Here is a 13,770-nt window from a genome sequence, read left to right on the forward strand (position 1 = left end):
GGCGACGGCCCGCGGGACTTATTTGGCGCCGGTGTTGCTTGGCGCTGGGGCGGAACGAGATCTTAATACCGAGACGCGTTTCTTAAAATGCTCCCGGCGACCCTGAGAGGCCGGAAGCCACACGCCCGGGTTGGGNGGACCCAGGCCTCTAGATCCGGGCTCCGGAGCGGCGTGGTTTGGCCAGTCTTGAGCGGGCGCCTGCATGTTGATCACTCCGTCCGCTGTCCGTCCGTCCGTCCGTCCGTGGGCGGCTGTGCGGAGGGCCCCGGCAAGGCAATAATTCCCGGCAGGTGTGGCCGGGGCGATGGAATGTGCACACCGGGACCGGTTTTGCTGCCACGCACTTGGCGCTGGGCATATAGTAGTCGTTCCACTGTTGGTGGAATGAATGGATCTCGAGGTCCCAGCCTCACCCACCCCAACCCCCTTCCGTTTTCGGTCCGGCGCCACCATGCATACCCGCCCGGAAGCGCGCCCCTCCGGCTCCCGCTGCCTACCTGCATCGATCCCAAGTCCTCCCTTTCTGCCCTCTCCCCTTCACACCCCTCGTCCTTTGCTCTGGGCTGCACATCTTTCCGAGCCCGTGTCCACACAGTGCCAGAGAGCGCTTTCTAAAGTGCAGATGTGACTGGGTCACCCTAGTGCTTAAAAACCTCCGATAGCTCTTTATTCCGTCAGAATAAAGTCCAAAAGACTCCGTCCGGAGCACAAAGAAAGAGATGATAGATTTACACTTGGGTTTTGTTGCTTTTTTTTTTTTTTTCATCAGAAGCAACCGAAGCCAGCCAGAAAGCGCTGGAATCATTTATCTAATGTCCCAGGAAGAAATAACCATCATCTTAGAATTATATACCCAGTGAAAATTTATTTCAAGAATTATGTGCCCAGTGAAAATATCTTTCCAGGAGGCGGTGAAATAATAATATTTACAAATACTAAGACTAAACCTTTACCTCTAGCGTACCCTCCCTAAAGGAAATTCCAACGGAAGGGCTTCAGACGGGAGGAAGATGATCACAGACAGAGGTCTGATGCAATAGGGAATAAAGAACAATGAAGGACATTGATAATATAAAACAATAACAATGTCTTTTGGATAAAAATAGAATTAAAACACACAAGAACAATAGCGTGTAACTTGGATGATTGGAGTTAAAGGGTTCTAAGATCCTTTAATTATTCAGGAGGACAATGGAGATATGAAATCCACTTAGACTTGTTGTTAAGAAGGTAACTTGTCATTACCAGGGTAAACTAGAAGAATGGAACTGCAGTTTATAATATTCATCCCAGGAAAATAAAAAGAAAATCAACCCACTGAATCCTAAACCAAGTGAGAATGGAGAGAAAAATAAATACAAGACAGGTGGACAAAGAGATGGCAGGTATAAATTCAAATGTGCTATAATTCAATAAGTGCAAGTGGACTAGATATTTTGTAGATAAAATACAAAGACTATAAGACTGGATAAAAATCCTACTACATGCAATTTGGAGAAGGCATTCACAGGGGACACTTCCCAAAACATAAGGGTATTGAAAGGATGAAAGCAAATGCTTGGGAAAATACATCACACAAAGGCTAACGAAAAGAAGGCTGGTCTGGTCCCTTAAATACTGGGGGGAAGAAAAAAACAAAACACCACCCTCACTAGAAATAAAGAAACTTGCTTCATAATGAAAATGATCCAATTCACCAGAAAGATAAAACAATTTAAAATCTGTGTGCAAATTCCATAATCTTAACAGATAAGAAGCATGAAGAAAACTACACGGAAAAATTGATCTACAATTCTAGTGGGAGATCTAAAAACACACCCCTCTGTAATTGGTAGAACAAACAGAAATACATTCAATGAGGATATGATGAAAACACTTGACTAATGGACTTCCATAGAACACTGTGGCTATAACTGCAGAATACTTTTCAAGACTTATGGGATATTTACAAAAACCATAAATCTCAAGAAATTGCTAAAGTTTGAAATCATATAGAGTAACTCCTCTGACCACAGCACAAATAAACCAGAGATTAATAGTGAAAAAATTTTTGATTTCTTCTTTGGTGCATCAGTTATTTAGAAATTAAGATGTTTCTTTCTAAATAACTGATGCACCAAAGAAGAAATTATAAAATACTTTTAACTGAATGGAATAGAAATATTACACATTGAGGCGCCTGGGTGGCTCAGTCGGTTAAACGTCCGACTTTGGCTCAGGTCATGATCTTACGGTTTGTGTGTTCGAGCCCCGCTCCGGGCTCTGGGCTGACAGCTAGCTCAGAGCCTGGAGCCTGTTTCAGATTCTGTGTCTCCCCCTCTCTCTGACCCTCCCCTGCTCATGCTGTCTCTCTCTCTCTGAAATAAATAAAATATTTTTTAAAAAAAAGAAATATTACATATTAAAAGCTGCATGGGTGCTTGGCTGTCTCAGTCGGTAGAGTGTATGCCTCTTGATCTCAGGGTTGTGAGTTTGAGCCCCATGTTGGGTGTGGAGATTACTTTTAAAAAATCTTTTTTTAAAAAAGTTTTAATGTTTATTCTTGAGAGAAAGAGAGTGTGAGCAGGGGAGGGAGGGGCAGAGAGAGAGGTAGACACAGAATCTGAAGCAGGCCCCAGGCTCTGAAAGGTCAGCAAGGAGCCCGACTTGGGAGTCCAACCTCCGGATCATGACCTTCAGTTAAGCTGAAGTCGGACGCTTAACTAACTGAGCCACCCAGACGCCCTTAAAAATAAAATCTTAAAAAAAATTGCAGGATACAGCTAAAACATGACTCAGAGGGAAGTTTATGGCTTTTAATGTTTATATTAGAAAAGAGAAAAGGCCGAAAGTGCTTAGTGCCCATCTCAAAAAGCTGGGAAAAGGACAGTAAAGTAAAACAAAGAAAACAAAAGGAAGGACAGAGTAATAGTAAGAACAGAAGGTAACAGAAATGGGGCGCCTGGGTGATTGGCGGGTTGAGCGTCTGACTTCAGCTCAGGTCATGATCTCACTGTTGTAGGTTCAAGCCCTGCGTCGGGCTCTGTGCTGACAGCTCAGAGCCTGGAGCCTCCTTCAGATTCTGTGTCTCCCTCTCTCTGTGCCCCTTCCCTGTTCATGCTCTGTCTCTGTCTCTCATAAAATAAAATGTTTAAAAAATTTTTTTAAAAAAAGAAGGTAATGGAAAGGATCAGCAAAAAACAAAAATTACTTCTAGGAAAATACTGATTGTAACTGACAACCTCTGGTGAAATTGATCAAGAAAAAAGAGAGAAGGGGGGCACCTGGGTGGCTCAGTTGGTTGGGCGTCTGACTTTGGCTCGGATCATAATCTTGCGTTTCGTGGGTTCGAGTCCTGCGTCGGGCTCTGTGCTGACAGGTAGCTCAGAGCCTGGAACCTGGTTCCAATTCTGTGTCTCCCTCTCTCTCTGACCCTCCCCTGCTCACGCTGTATCTCTCTCTCTCTCTCTCTCTCTCTCTCTTTCTCTCTCAGAAATAAATTTTAAAAAAAAGAGAGAGAAAGCACAATTAACCAATATCAGGAATGAAGAGCTAGAGAGTCTGCAGATATTGAGAAAAAGAGACGGTAAAAGTTAATTATGAATAACTATTACAGTAACTTAAAATTTTTAATGAACTGGGAAAATTTTTAGAAAGCTGTAACCTGCCAAAACTGACTTGAGAGAAAACCTAAATGAGCATCCCTGGTCACAGTACCAAAGTATCGAACAATCAGGCAATGAGCACTCATAACAGGTGCCTGCCTTTGCACTGAGCAGAGTCTAAGAGACCCCTGGCTACACCAGGCATTAACTCTTTGATCCGTGTATCATCAAAAGGTCTGGGGAATCTGGGCAGCCTTGGGGTGGCTGTGGCACTTGGAGGGTGGGGAGTGGAGGCTCTGTACCAACTGGTATGAAACTATCTTGGCACCATCACAACCTGATGCTCCATGGCAACAAGTGGACATCAGATCTCCCCATAACCATTAAAAGAATTAGCTTGACCATCAGTAATGTTCCCACAAAGAAAACTCAGGCCCAGAGGGCTTCACCTATGAATTATTTAAAGAAGAAAACTGTTCTAGTCTCACCTCAACTTTTCTGCACACCACAGGTATAGTGCAAAAAAAAAAAATTGTAGCCCAATGTCACTCAGGAATATAGATACAAAAATCTTAAACAAAACATCAGCAAACCAGATCTGACAATATAAAAAAATGATAACTGGGTCTCATGCAGAAATGCTAGGTTGGCTTACCATTTGAAAATCAGTTAATGGAATTCACCACGTTAAAAGTTAAAGGAGAAGGACATAGGGTCATCTCTATAGCTGCAGGAAAAGTTAGACATTCGTTTATGTCTTAAAACAAGGGAATGTCTTTCTCCTGGTAAAGGAATCTCCAAAAAGCCTACAGCAAATAGCCTAATTAATAGAGAAATATTGAAAGCATTCCCCTTGAGATTGATAACAAAGGCAAGGATGGCTGCAATCTCCATTTCCATGAAACACGACACCAGATATCTTAGACCTGTGTTGCCCAGTATGGTAGCCACTAGCCACCTGTGACTTATGAGAATATCAACTATGACTAGTCCCAATTGAGCTGTCAGGGTAAAACTCAATGCTTATCGGACTTTAATTTTAAAAAAATTTTTTTAATGTTTTCATTTATTTCTGAGAGAGAGAGAGAGAGACAGCGTGAGCAGGGGAGGGTCAGAGAGAGAGGGAGACACAGAATCTGAAACAGGTTCCAGGCTCTGAGCTGTCAGCACAGAGCCCGGCGCGGGGCTCGAACCAACGAACTGTGAGATCATGACCTGAGCCGAAGTCGGACGCTCAACCAACTGAGCCACCCAGGCGCCCCGATATCGGATTTTTAACAACTCGGTCGAGAAAAAAAATTCACACCATTAAAATGTTTCACTAATAGTTCTATATTGGGATGCCTGGGCGGCTCAGTTGGTTAGGCGTCCAATTTTGCCTCAGGTCATGATCTCGTGGTTTGTGGGTTTGAGCCCCACATCGTGCTCTGTGCTGACAGCTCAAAGCCTGGAGCCTGCTTCGGATTCTGTGTCTCCCTCTCTCTCTGCCTCTTCCCTGTTCACGCTCTCTCTCTCTGTGTCTCAAAAATAAATAAATGTTAAAAAATAGTTCTATATTGATTACATATTGAAACAATATTTTTATATATTGGATTATATGAAATATAAAAATGAATTTCACCTACTTCTTTTGATTTTTTTAATGCGGCTGGTGGAAGATTTCACATTATGCAAGTGTGCTGTCCTAGACAGTAAGACAACAGAATGAAAACAAAGGCAAAAGGTTTAGAAATAAATAGCAGTGTCATGATTTTCAGATTCTCGGTAGAAAATCCAAAATAATTCTTCAGACTATTTTTTCAGGTTAATGAAAGAATTTAGCAAAAATTGGATTAAAAACAACCCAATATACAAAATCTGTTGTTTTGGGCTTCTCTATGCTGGTAATAAATGATTAGAAAGTGAAGTACAATAAGCTATCATTTATAGCATAATAAAACTATGTAAAGTACCTAGGGATAAATCGGTGAATATATGCAAGGTCATTATGGAATAAAATTTTATATGGAGAGGGGTGCTTGGGTGGTACAGTCAGTTGAGCATCTGACTCTTGATTTTTGTTCGGGTCATGGTCTCACAGTTCATGCGATCCTGAGTCAGGCTCTGTGCTGACAGCCCAAAGCCTGCTTGGGATTCTCTCTCTCCCTCTCTCTGCCCCTCCTCTGCATGCTCACGTATGCATGCACTGTCTCTCTCTCTCTCCAAATATAAATAAGTAAACATTTAAAAAATTCTACACTGAGAAACATTAAAGGCTAGATCAAAATGGAGGGTTAACACATAAAACAAACAGGTAAGGGCACCTGGCTGGCTCAGTCAGTGAAGTGTGCGGCTCTTGATCTTGGGGTCATGAGTTTGAGCCCCATGCTGGGTGCACAGCTTACTTAAAAATAAATTTTTTTTTAAATTTTTAAATGTTTTTTATTTATTTCTGAAAGAGAGAGAGAGAGACAGGATGAGCAGGGAAGGGTCAGAGAGAGAGGGAGATACAGAGTCTGAAACAGGCTCTAGGCTCTGAGCTGGCTGTCAGCACAGAGCCTGACAAGGGGCTTGAATCCACGAACTGTGAGATCATGACCTGAGCCAAAGTCGGATGCTTAACCGACTGAGCCACCAGGCGCCCAAAAATAAAATTTTTAATAAACAAACAAATCGGTGGTTATTAGAGGGCGGGGGGGGGATGGAGGGAATAGGTGAAGGAGATGAAGAACACACCACGATGAACACTTAGTAATACATATACAGAATTGTTGAATCACTATATTGTACACCCAAAACTAATCTAACACTATGTGTTAACTACATGGTAATTAAAATGGTTTAAAATGGAGANCTAGAAATAAATAAAAAAATATATTAAAAAAATAAAATAAAATAAAATAAAATAAAATAAAATGGAGAGTTAAGCCATGTTCATAGTTCGAAAGACTCAATACTGGAACCATATCAGCTCTCTCCAAGTTGATCTATATGGTCAAGGCAATCCTACAGAATCACCCCATTTGGGGGAACTGAATAGGCTGTATGTAACATATATTTGGAAGTACAGAGGACTGAGACTAGCCAGGGCACCCTTAAAGGAAGAGAAGGGAGAGGAGATGGTAGAGAAGAAATTGTCCCTCACAGATAGCAAGACATTACCAAAACACTCAACAAACATATGTATAGATTTGGAGGGAGAGAGGCTGAGATCACTGGTCAGTGAGTATGTACTTTGTTATAAATGGTGCCAAATAATTAGTGATTCTTATGGGGGAAAATGTATCATTTCTCCTACATCATCAAAATTTACTCCATATGACTTTCAAGCCTAAATGTAAAAAGTAAAACTGTGAAACTTTTAGAAGACGATATTTTAAAATCTCTTTGGTCACGTGGGGTAGAGAATAATTTCTTACATGAGACACAAGGAACCTAAGTCACCCAGGAAACAATCAATAACTGATTACATTCACCTCATGAACCGTATCAGAGACTAGACAGTTAAAAGAGGAAGAAAACAGGGTGTCTCTGGGTGGCTCTGTCGTTTCTCGTTAACCATCTGACTTTGGCTCAGGTCATGATCTCATGAGGTTGAGATCATGTTCGTGAGGTTGAGCCCCCACTTGGGGTGAGCCCCGCTTCTCTCTGTCTGTCTCCCTCTCTCCCTGCCCCCCATCACGGGATTCTCTCTCTCTGTCCCTCTCTGACTTGCACCCTCTCTCTCTTTCAAAAAAAAAAAAAGAGGAAGAAAACATTTAAAGTACTCATTAATTGACAAAGGAGACTTTATAAGGAATTCGATAGACAGCTGGAGTGTCTGGGTGGCTCAGTTGGTAAGCTTCCGCCTCTTGATCTCAGCCCAGGTTTTTTTTTTTTTTTTTTTTTTTTTTTTTTTTTTTGAGAGAGAGAGACAGCGTGAGCAGGGGAGGGTCAGAGAGAGAGTGAGACCCAGAATCAGAAGCAGGCTTCAGGCTCTGAGCTAGCTGTCAGCACCGAGCCCGATGTGGGGCTCGAACCCACAAACCATGAGATCATGACCTGAGCTGAAGTTGGCCACTCAACCGACTGAGCCACCCAGGTGTCCCAATTTCAGCCCAGGTCTTGATCTCAGGGTCTGAGATGGGCTCCACACTGAGCGTGGAATCTATTTTTAAAAAAATGAGAGAGAGGATAGACAACCAATTGGTAACAGAAATACAAGAGAGGAGAAGGATGGCAAAAGACTTGAACCCTAACTTCATAAAGAGGAACAAGCAATCACTGCGATGAAAAGTTGCTCAGTCCCGTGAGCAGTGGAAACACAAACCCCCAACGAGATAGAACTTCACCCCCACCTGTTAAGCAAAACTTAAAAGTCTGATAACAGCAAGTCCTGACAGGAGCGTGAAACAGCGTGGACTCTCACACACAACTGGTGAATGACAGTGGCTTCACCCACTTTGGAAATCGGGTTGGCACTACTGGATACATTTGACACTGCACAGAATCTGTAAGCCAGCAATTTGTCGCCTAGGGACACACCTCAAAGCAATGCTTGCACATATACTCCTGAATACCTACTTTGTTTTGTTAAATGTTTATTTATTTTTGTGAGGGGGGTGCAAGGAGAGGCAGAGATAGAGGGAGACAGAGGATCGGAAGCAGGCTCCGCCCTGACAGCAGAGAGCCCAAGGCAGGGCTCGAACTCACAAACCCTAAGATCATGACCTGAGCGGAACTGGGACACTTAACCACTGAACCACCCAGGCACCCCCAAAGCCCGTTTTTAAATGTTCATACTAATAGTATTTGTAAAAACCAGAAACTGGAACCAGTCTCTAAATCCAGAAGACTGAGCAAGTAAAGCCCGTTCTATTCACATGATTATTATTCGGCATTGAGATTTAAGGAACCACAGTGAAAATATCAACTTGGATGGATCTTTCAAAATAACGGTTGGCAAAAGAAATAAGAATACAAATTATAGGGTACCACTTCTTTACAGTTAAAAACCAAGCAAAGCTGACATTATTTTGTGTGTGGATGTGTGCATAGATGGTAAAACTAATGGGAAACAAGGAAATGATTATTGCAGTGATCAGAATAGTGATTCCTCCTTGGGGAGCGAGGTGTGTATGAATGCAGAGGAACACACAGCCCTGGGGATGTGCCCTTTCTTAATTTGGAAGTTGTTTATGTTATGAATATTATTATCTTTGAATTTCTGTACGCTTTATACACTCTTACATATATTATGTGTCACAACCCAAAAATTAAACTATATTAAAATTGTTTTACTGTTTATTTATTTTTGAAAGAGAAAAAAAGAGACAGAGCATGAGCAGGGGAAGGGCAGAGAGAGAGGGGGACACAGAATCCCAGGCAGGCTCCAGGCTCTGAGTGGTCAGCACAGGGACTGACGCAGGGCTCGAACTCATAAACCGTGAGATCATGCATGACCTGAGCCGAAGTCGGACACTTAACTAACTGAGCCACCCAGGTGACCCTACAACATTAAAGTAAATTTAAAAGAAACATTTCTGAAACTGTAGTTAGGGGGACCACACTCTACAGGGTATTTTAGGCTATGTTGAGGATTTTTGTCTTTATCCAAAAAGTAGCAGGTACTTCAGGGGGGAATTGCAGCTGCAAGAGAAATACAAAGAATAATAAAAAAAAAACTCACTCAAAAGAAAATAAAAATAACTCAGGCTCTTTGGGACGAAAGCTCCTCAGAGATATTTTAGGAGACACCCCCTGAGCAAAACAAGAACAGGGTGCTTTGAGAAAGGAGCCGTCAGAAAATAAGAATGAATTCTCGGACGTTGAAAACGTCGCCGAAATTTTCAAACTGAATGAAGAGTTAGTGGATCCTAGCACATTGCACAAAGATGTAGAATATGAAAGAAAAAACAAGAGCTATAAAGGGTCCATCCAGGTCCCACATTTGCTATCGGGAGTTTCAGAAACGGAAGGTAGGGAGGCTAAAGGGAGCCAAATAGAAAAGAATCGCCCAGCGCTCCGCAGAGATCTACCCCCAAAATGAAAAGCTTGTCAGCTGATGGGCAGGATGCGTTTTCAAAAGGCTAACACCTCTACACGCTAAGAAATGTCTGAACACCAAGGATTTAAAAAATTTAAAGCTTTCTATTTAAAACAAAATCACAAAGAAAGGAATACGAATCAGTCTGGCATCACCAGTAACAGAGGCCAGAAGATGGCAGAGAAAGAAATACAAATTCTGAAGGAAAATTACTTTGAACCAAAAATTATATTCGGAGCCCGTTAAAAATGGTCTATATAGGGGCACTTGACTGGCTCAGTTGGTTAAGCGTCTGACTCTTGATTTTGGCTCAGGTCATGATTTCACGGTATGTGAGATCGAGCCCCAAGTCCGGCTCTGTGCTGACAGCATGGAGCCTGCTTGAGATTCTCTCCCTGTCTATCTGCCTCTCTCTCTCTCTTTCTCAGAATAAAAATAAACTTAAAATAAAAATGTAAAAAAAATGGTCTGTGTAACAAAAAATAATGACTGACAGCACCAGAAACTAATGGGAGGCCATTTTCTCATCTAACAAGACATTCATAGGAAGTATTGCTTCCTTGTTCCATGGATTGGTGACATTAGGAACACTCAGCTGATAGACAAGGGAAGACAGAAAGCAAAGAAGGCATGTCACTTCCATGGAAATAACACACGTTCCAGGCACATTTCATTGGCAAGAACTAGTCATGGTGCAAAGAATGGATGCCAGAGATTGAGTCATCTATCCAACATGCATACGAGGGATTGAGTCATCTACCATGGCCCAAGGTACAGAGCAGCTCACGGACTTTGGTGAGCACCAGTAAGTATAGGAGGTGGAAAACAACTAAGAGAAAAGTGTAGGAAATAAAAAACAAAGGTGCGGCGCCTGGGTGGCTCAGTCGGTTAAGCGTCCAACTTTGGCTCAGGGCATGATCTCATGGTTCATGGATTCAAGCCCTGCGTCGGGCTCTGTGCTGACAGCTCAGAGCCTGGAGCCTGCCTTGGATTCGGTGTCTCCCTCTTTCTCTCTGCCCCTCCCCCCCTCAAAAATTAATAAACATTTTTAAAAAAGTTTTAAATAATGAGAAACAAAGGGATTTATCCAGGAGTCCCGTGGAAATGTACCTGTGGCAGCATGCCTAGGAAGCTATTTTCACGTCTCTTGGGAAACAACCTAGATGAGTCACTGGGTTGTAAACGGCAACGTTCTGAGAAACCATCCACCTGTTTTGAACACCGGCTGGACTATTTTATCTTCCCATCAACACTGAGAGTTCCAGTTGCTCCACGCCTTTACCAACACTCAATATTAAGTGTTTTCCACTTTAACTATTTGTTGTATGTGTGCTGATAGAGTGGAGACAACTTGGCATTTCTCTGATGACTAATGACATTGAGCATCTTTTCATTTGCTTATTTGCCATTCTATATCTTCTTTGGTAAAATGTGCTTTCAAACCTTTTGCCCATTTATTTATTTTTATTTTTACTTTTTAATATTTATTTTTTTATAGTTTTATTTATTTTTGAGACAGAGAGAGACAGAACATGAGCCGGGGAGGGGCAGAGAGAGAGGGAGACACAGAATCGGAAGCAGGCTCCAGGCTCTGAGCAAACGTTCAGCACAGAGCCTGATGCGGGGCTCAAACCCACAAACTGTGAGATCATGACCTGAGCCGAAGTCGGACGCTTAACCGACTGAGCCACCCAGGAAAAAGTTTTTTTAAGTCTGGTTTCTTTTCCTATTTCTGAGTTATAAGAATTTATAAATTTATTCATACATTTCAAGTCCTTTATCAGACAAAAGTTTTGCAAATATTTTCCCCAGACTGTGCCTTGTCTTTTAATTTTTTAAGGTGTCTTTCAAAGAATGGAAGCTCTTACACTAAGTTGTATGATCCATTATGAGTTAATTTCTGTATATGATGTGACGTGAGGATCAAGTTTCATTCTTTTCCATATAGTTATCCATCTGGCCAATTTCTTCCCCCTCCCGCCCTCTCAAAAAAAGTCGTGATCAAATTTGTATTGTTGAATCTGTAGCTCTATTTTAAAATGACTGACCCCTCAACAATACTCAATTTTCTAATCCATGAAAATGTTATAACTCTCCCTTTAACAACACTTAATATTTAGCTCTTGTTTAAATTCTTGCAACAATTTTGAAATTTTCAGCAACGTGGTCTGCAGTTTGGGGAGTACTCTTGCTACACGTTTTCATCAGAGCCATCCCTAAGTGTTTTGTTGCTGTGGTGACATTTTTAATGTCCATTTTCAGCTGTTCACAACTGGCATACAGAACTACTTTGATTTTTTTAATATCAACCTTGCGGGGCGCCTGGGTGGCTTAGTCGGTTAAGCGTCCGACTTTCGCTTGGGTCATGATCTCGCGGTTCGTGGGTTCGAGCCCCGCGTCGGGCTCTGTGCTGACTGCCAGCTCAGAGCCTGGAGCCTGTTTCAGTCTGTGACTCCCTCTCTCTCTGACCCTCCCCTGCTCACGCTGTCTCTCTCTCTCTCTCTCCTAGAAATAAATAAAACATTAAAAAAAAAAAAAAAAACTTTAATATCAACCTTGTATCCTACAACATTGCCAAACTCGCTTATTAGTTCTATTAACTTTTATGTAAACTTCACCCAGTTTTTTGTAAATTTCACCCAATTTTCTACATAGAGGACCGCGTCTGAGATTTCCTTCATTTCCAGTCTGTAGGCCTTTCTTTTTCTTGCCTTATTGCACTGGCTCAGACTTTTCCTCTGATGTTGACTAGAAATATTGAGATCAGACATCTCTGTCTTTTTCCTGATCTTAGAGAGAAAGCACTCAAAGTTTTACCGGTATTGATGATATCAGCAACAGATTTTTTTAAATCACCCTTTAGTAGATTGAGAGAATTTCCTTCTTCTCCTAGTTTTCTTTTTTTTTATTTTTTTTAATGTTTTTATTTATTTCTAGAGAGAGAGAGAGACAGTGTGAGCAGGGGAGGGTCAGAGAGAGAGGGAGTCACAGACTGAAACAGGCTCCAGGCTCTGAGCTGGCTGTCAGCACAGAGCCTGACGCGGGGCTCGAACCCACGAACCGCGAGATCATGACCTAAGCGAAAGTCGGACGCTTAACCGGCTGAGCCACCCAGGCACACCAAGGCCTCGGGAGAGTGGTGGGCTCGGAGAACATGGGAGCTCCCCACCCCTTTCCCCAGACCTTGCTCTGTGCTTCTCTTCCATGTGGCTGTTGCTGAGCTGTACTCTTTTATAATAAACTGATAATCTAGTTAGTAAACTGTTTTCCTTAGATCTGAGAGCTGCTCTAGCAGATTCACTGAGCCCGAGGAAGATGTCTTGGGAATCTCTGATTTATAGCAGATCATTTGGTCAACAGCACAAGGTGACAAGGTAGACTTGTGATTGGCATCTGAAGTGGGAGCTGGTGGCGGGGGGAGATTTATAGGACTAAGGAGCCCTTAGCCTATGGGATCCAACACTATCTCCCGAGGGATAGAATCAGAATTGAGTCAATTGCTTGGTAGTGTTGGACACACTGGACCACCCTTCAATGGCTCCCAGCTCAGGATCTCAATATTTGCTGCCTATGTGGTTCCTTTCGCTGCCATTCCTCCCCAACCCTCCCGTGATTACTGAGGACCTCTACCAGTCGCGGTCGTGTCCATCTTTCAAAATGATGCTCGACTGCCTCCTGCGCCATGAAACACCCCAGGCTACCCTTCTGCCTGATCCCCTGCAAAATCCCTGGGCTTCCCCTAGTCACAGTCCTGATGCTGCCATCTGTCTCTGTGTGTGTCCCCATCAGACTGGGAGCTCCTCCAGGACAAGGAACACATCTGATTCATCTCAGCATCCCATGCTCTGTCTAGAACCAGGCACTTTATAGGAGTTCAGTGGTTGTTGAGTGAATAAAGTACGGTCAGTAAGAAGCTGGCCTTCAGAAATGCATTGGGAAGAGGGGAGAGGAGATGTAAGGGGCTTTATGAGAAGAAGAGGGGAAGTAGGGGGAGCTGTTAAAGGGCCAGTTGAAAAAGTCATTGCAGAGAGATGGCTACCGGATGCCAGATGCCTCTCCAGAGTTCTTGAGCGCTCGGGAGGACAGTGGGACTCACTGTGACCACCAGGTGGCGCCAGGCTCCCAAGCGTCTGTCTGCCCAGCTCCTGCTCCCCAGCTTCCCTCAAGGTATGGAGCCCCAAA

The sequence above is a fragment of the Crocuta crocuta genome, unplaced genomic scaffold (genome assembly GCF_008692635.1).
Source record: "Crocuta crocuta isolate KB4526 unplaced genomic scaffold, BGI_CrCroc_1.0 scaffold143, whole genome shotgun sequence".
In the NCBI taxonomy this organism is placed as follows: Eukaryota; Metazoa; Chordata; class Mammalia; order Carnivora; family Hyaenidae; genus Crocuta; species Crocuta crocuta.